This window comes from Dermochelys coriacea, chromosome 21, assembly GCF_009764565.3.
Source record: "Dermochelys coriacea isolate rDerCor1 chromosome 21, rDerCor1.pri.v4, whole genome shotgun sequence".
Lineage (NCBI taxonomy): Eukaryota > Metazoa > Chordata > Testudines > Dermochelyidae > Dermochelys > Dermochelys coriacea.
Window position 1 is genome coordinate 14713342 of NC_050088.1, and position 5389 is coordinate 14718730.

The 5389-nt window shown below is 52.5% G+C and overlaps 1 long non-coding RNA gene across 1 annotated transcript; it reads right to left on the reverse strand.

The window, feature by feature from the left end:
- Positions 1-2067: 2067 nt before the first annotated feature.
- On the reverse strand, positions 2068-5125 carry LOC122457115. Its single transcript, XR_006276458.1, has 3 exons — positions 4687-5125; positions 3960-4088; positions 2068-3410 (listed from the first exon to the last, which is right to left on the reverse strand). It is a non-coding gene; the product is annotated as an uncharacterized LOC122457115 (long non-coding RNA).
- Between the last annotated feature and the right edge of the window lie 264 nt (positions 5126-5389).

Consider the following 5389-nt stretch of genomic DNA (forward strand, 5'->3'; position numbering starts at 1 on the left):
GGACGCCCCGGCTGTGTTGTAACTGTCACAGGTACATGGGGCAGGGGCTGTGATGGATATGGCCCCACACTGGTGAATGAAGGGTTAGCCCAATCGACCCACCAGCTTACACCTGGGAGCAGGGTCAGGCCCAGCAGAGAAAGCTATGCATGGAAGCTTGGAAGCTACGCATGGCCCGGAGGAAGAGTTTCTGGAGCTGGGAGGGAAGACATGAGCTGAGGAGTCAGACCTCTCGAGTGTGAAGGGGAAAGGTAGGAGCAGCTCAGGGAAGCAGCAAGGGATTGCAAGGTGCAGTCCTTTGCAGGCAGCCTAAGGCAGGGTCCCTGGGCTGCAATCCTGAGGTGGCCTACAAGAAAAGTCTATGGGCTAGTTGACACAAACAAATCCTTTGCAGCAAGCCAGGTTGTGAATCTGTCCTGCACTAGCCTGGCCCCCAGGACACCGCTGATGCGCATTACCGGTTTGGGAACGTGCTTTCATCTACTCCTGTTTTTAAGAGGATTAGATCCAAGAATATTAATTCACTGTTAATGAGCATCAGCTGGATCCACACCTGCGGCAAGTGAGCTCAGGGCAGAGTCACGCCCCAGCTTTGCCACAAGTGGAGTGTCTGTATGGACAAGCCCTAAGGAGAAGTTATTTTTGGTGCCTCACTATGAAGGTCACATGAAAGGAAGGGGGACTGGATCTTGCAAAGCAGGGATGCTGAAAAGGACGTAAGGGTCTCGCTGGAAACCAACCCTCCTCATTGCTGTGTTTGTAGCCCAGCTCCTCGATCATGTGTAGGAGAGGTGGGGGCCTTTTCAGGAGCATCCTGCCCCAAATGGTGAGAGCATGGCATAAACACCCACTCCATGTTCCTGATCAGCCATGAACAAACCTCGCCACGCTCAAAGGCTGCTCCTTCCTGGGCCGTCTGTAACTTCTACGTGCCGCCTGGCTATACCCGGAGCACATTTTCAGGGCCTTGCAAAAGCCTCTTTTTAAAACACTTGCATGCTATCAGGCAGATCCGCCCGCCCCCCCCACTGCCACCACATCACAGCCCTGGTCCAGCTTCCCCCAGCTGGACGCTCACCAGGTTGCTATGTTGGGGGTCCCCCCACGCTGGACCTATGTGCTCCAAAGTATCCCTTGGTGTGCGTAGGCTCCAGCACTGTCATTCTTTGGCCTCCCTGGCACATTTCCTGGGCATGACAGTCTTTTACCCTTTCACAGAAGTGAAACCTCATGGTCCAGCCGGCCTGGTCCCCTGTGACCAGTGCGGACCATCCCGTCCCAGGTACCCCAGTAGCTTCCACACTCCCTTTCCATGAGTGCCAGCCTTGGGGTGCACTGACCTTTTCCCTCTCCAGAGGCGTGTGATCATTGAAGCACATAACTCACAGGCTTTGGCCTTGTCCACACTTGGAACACTACAGCTGCAGTGTAGACACTACCTAAACTGACGGGAGGGGTTTTCCCACCAGCATAGGCAGTCCCTATTCTGTTGACCTAGCACTGACTATCCCAGGGTTAGTTAAGCCGGCCTATGTCACTTGGAGAGTTAATGTTTCACACCCCTGAGCAATGTAACTGGGTCAGCCTAACTTATTAGTGTAGACCAGACCTTTGTAAGAGTTTCTAACAGAATTAATCCTGTCTTTAAATACCGCGGTCCAGCCAAAACAACAGAACTCCCTTCTGTACATGGCACATGCTCTCTCGTTTATTGCCAGTTTCCTTCTTGATCCAGAGAAGCCAACCATGGGAGGCGTGTGAACCGCCAGCTCAGGGAGGCTAGCTCCCAACCCCACCCCTTCTGCCCAAGGCCACGCCCTTCCACCCAACCCAGACCCCTCCCCATCACGGCTCCCATGCCAGGCTAGCCCTCCCCCAGTCCCAGACACCCTTGAGGGTGGGCGGCGCAGCCCCAGAGGGGACCAGCACTGGGGGACTGGAGCCACACGCAGAGCGGAAAGCAGGAGGGCAGGGGGCTTGGGAGCAGAGCATGAGCAGGGCAATGCCTGGTTGTTTGGGCAGGCACAGCCTCCCCTGGCCTATGGTACCCACTGACCATGAAAGCCACATGCAGGAGAAGTGGAGGGGTATATCCTGGACCCAAGAGGTCTCTGACCAAATTCAAGAGTGGTGAGGAAACTGAGGCAGGGAATGGGGTGCAGGTGTTCTATTTTGTTTAGATCACCTATCCTCACAACACCCCTGTGAGGTAGGGGAAAATTATCATCCCCATCTTTACAGATGGGGAAACTGAGGCACAGAGCAGCTAAGTGACTTTCCCCAGGTCACACAGGAAGTGAACTTGGGTTCTGAGTCTTAGGCTAGAGCCCTAAACACGCCGCCATCCTTCCTCTCGCTTTCTTTTTCCAGTGCTCCAAACCCCGCTCCTTACAGATCAGTGTCTTCCCACTCAGGCACCCTTCTTAGCATATCCATGGTTTGGCCAGACCCCAGGTGATGAGGTTAACAACTTCTTTTGGTTGTTCTGTAGCTTCTTCCAGACAGGATGGCTGATACACAGCAAGGATCCTGTCAGCTCATGATTGACTCACTAGCCGCTGATGTATTTAATGATGCAGCAATTTCATTAAATCAGCCAGAATTCATACATTGTACATAGACAGATTCCCCAAATTACATGGGGCGCGCTCTGTTTTTTCATGAAAAATTTCTAAAGCTCTCAATAACCCAAATGGGAAAACCTCTTATGCAATGGGATTCTTATTGTCTGGCCAGCCCTACTTGCGAAGTTCAAACCACTTAGTTTATCCAAGAAAAGATTTAGAGGACGGTTGATCATGGTACAGAAGCCCCTACATGATGCAAAGATTTCTGATTGTAGAAATCTCGTCAAACTAGCAGAGAAAGGCAGAGCAAGAGCCAATGGCTGGAAATAGAAGCTAGACAAATTCAAACAGGAAATAAGGTACAAGTTATAATGAGAATAATTGACCAGCTGACGTAGGGCCATTGTAAATTCACTGTTAGTTTTGTGTTTGTACAATGTCTAGCACAAGGGGGCCCTGGTGCTGGACCGGGGCACCTCAGTACCATGGGAAGACGAATAATTAACAACTGACAAGACTGGATCTCGCCAATAGTTCTGCTTCACCCAGAAGTCCTGGATTGAATACAGGAGTCACTGGATGAGATTCTGTGGCCTCTGCTATGCAGAAGGTCACTCCAGGATCCTAATAGGCTCCTCCTGCCCGAACATAGTAAGTGTTCATCCTCTGTGTGGATCGGGGGGGGGGCACGAGACATTCAGCCATCATGTTACACCTGTTAATGGTTGATCTTTTCCCATGGGATTGAGCAATACAGATCGGACCAGACTGTGTCCCATGGAACGAGGCCGATTCGGTGACTGTTCTGCCCACTTTTCTCTGTTTGCCCCAACAGGCCCATCTCTGCACAGGGAGACAGAACAAGCAAGGAGATTTTTTAAAAAGCCCACCTCTGCAGCCAATCCCCTCCTTCATATTGCAAACTAGGGGAGGGTTTGTGTGTTTCGATAAGGACTCTCGGGCGATCCCAGGCCAGATAAGCAGCCAGAACGCCCATGGACTGCAGTGCGTGGGTGCAGGATCTGTTGCAGCAGAAATGGAAGTGAATGGTTTCTCACCACTTCCTTTCCCTCTCTGTCTCTTTCTCTCTCTCGTCCCCCTTGTCAATTTCACATCCTGTTATTGATCACCACCCCTGCCGCACCAAGGGGAGTGGTCACTGTGTTTAAATCTACAACAAAGTAGCTTGAGGCATTTTTGCAAAGAGAGCCACCTCCCACCCGCCCCGGGGCTGTATGAAACAGCTGCGACTTTATGAAATGCTCCCCCCGACACGAGCCCGAGGCACTGCTTCCAAACCCCTCGGGCCAGATTTGCCAGGGCGCAGCACCCGGAGCTGGAGGCAGGTTTTCCAAAGAGCGAAGCCCCAAGGTGCTGAGCTGCTTTGAGCACCTGGCCCCTTGTCCAAATGGGAACTGGGCTCTTCTGAACATTCTGGCCTGTGCTCTTCGCAGTCGGGGCTGTAATGAGGTTCTTTCAGCTCCAGCCGCTTCCTTGCACTTCTTCCATTTCACTGTGTTTCTTGAATGGTTACTTGCACCAGCCAATGCCCCCAGGAGGAAAAAACAAAAAGTTTCTGTTAGCGTCTGGCTGACCTGCGCTGCGTCATTGCTTTGATCTCCCTGTGACATCGGACCTAAACTCTCCCTTTGTGCCGAGCTACCTTTCCCTTCTCCTGCTCACCTTCACCTGTCTCCGCTGGGGGTAGCAGTTGTGCTGGGCTGGCTGACGGAGGGGGCTGATGTACAGCAGCTCCTCGGAGAGCCCTCCTGCCCCAAGAGCAAGAGACTGTTCTCTAATTCAAACATGGTCATGTTAAAAGAGAGGGCAAAAGTGCTTCTAAGGATTGCCGAGCAGAGACAACAGCAAATTATCCGGACAGTCACTGAGGTTCTGGAGCAAATTCATGCCCGAGGAATAGGCTGGTAGAGTCATTCGCTGGCCAGAAGGTTCATCCAAACAGCATGGTTTAAGCAAGTTTCACAGATCACAGTTGTGCTCGGAAGTTGCTGGCAGGTGCTATGGGAGGAGTTTGGGGCATGTGACTCACCTGCAGTGTGGCTGAATCCTGGTGACACCATGGTGGCACTTAGAAGCCAAGGGGAGAACTTGCACCTACCTGGAGAAAGCTGTAGGATCAAGGTCTGGGGTTTAAATATTCTTTGGGTGAAATCCCAGGAAGCCTCTAGATCTGCTGCTTCTGATCCAGCGTCAGTAGGACTGGCAGAGCCTCCCGGGCAGCCACTCACAAGAGCACGGCGGGGGGGAGGAGAACACAGATTCCTGCAGTGCTGTGTGGCACCTTTTCTCTGATTATCTACAAAACCAGAGGCCCACCCAGCTAATTCTGAAACATCCATCCCGAAGCTCAGTGGATTTGCTTTAGAGTGGTAGCAAAGGCCGGGAGGAAGAGGGCAGGTTGAAGTGTTCGGTGAGGGGGATCCAAAGTTCAGCCCTTCCCCGACCATATTTAGGCAGCTAAATAAAAGCAGCATGCTTTTCCACCTGGTGCTGAGCACCCAGAGCGAGCAGGAAGCCTCACTTATTTCAGGGCCTCATCTCCCTAGCTCAGGTCCTTCTCTGGCTCCAGTTACTGTAGTAGCTGTGCGTCTCACACCCCTGTGAGCTAGGCTGGGGCTATTATCCCCATTTTACAGCTGGAGAACTGAGGCCCAGAGGCTAAGTGACTTAAATCATACAGGGAATCTGGGGCACGGCAGGGAACTGCAGCTGCGTGAGTGCCCAGGCGCTTGCCCTAACTCCTGGGCCATCCTTCCGCTGCTCACGGAAAGCAGCAGCACAAAGAACATAAAGCAGGGGCC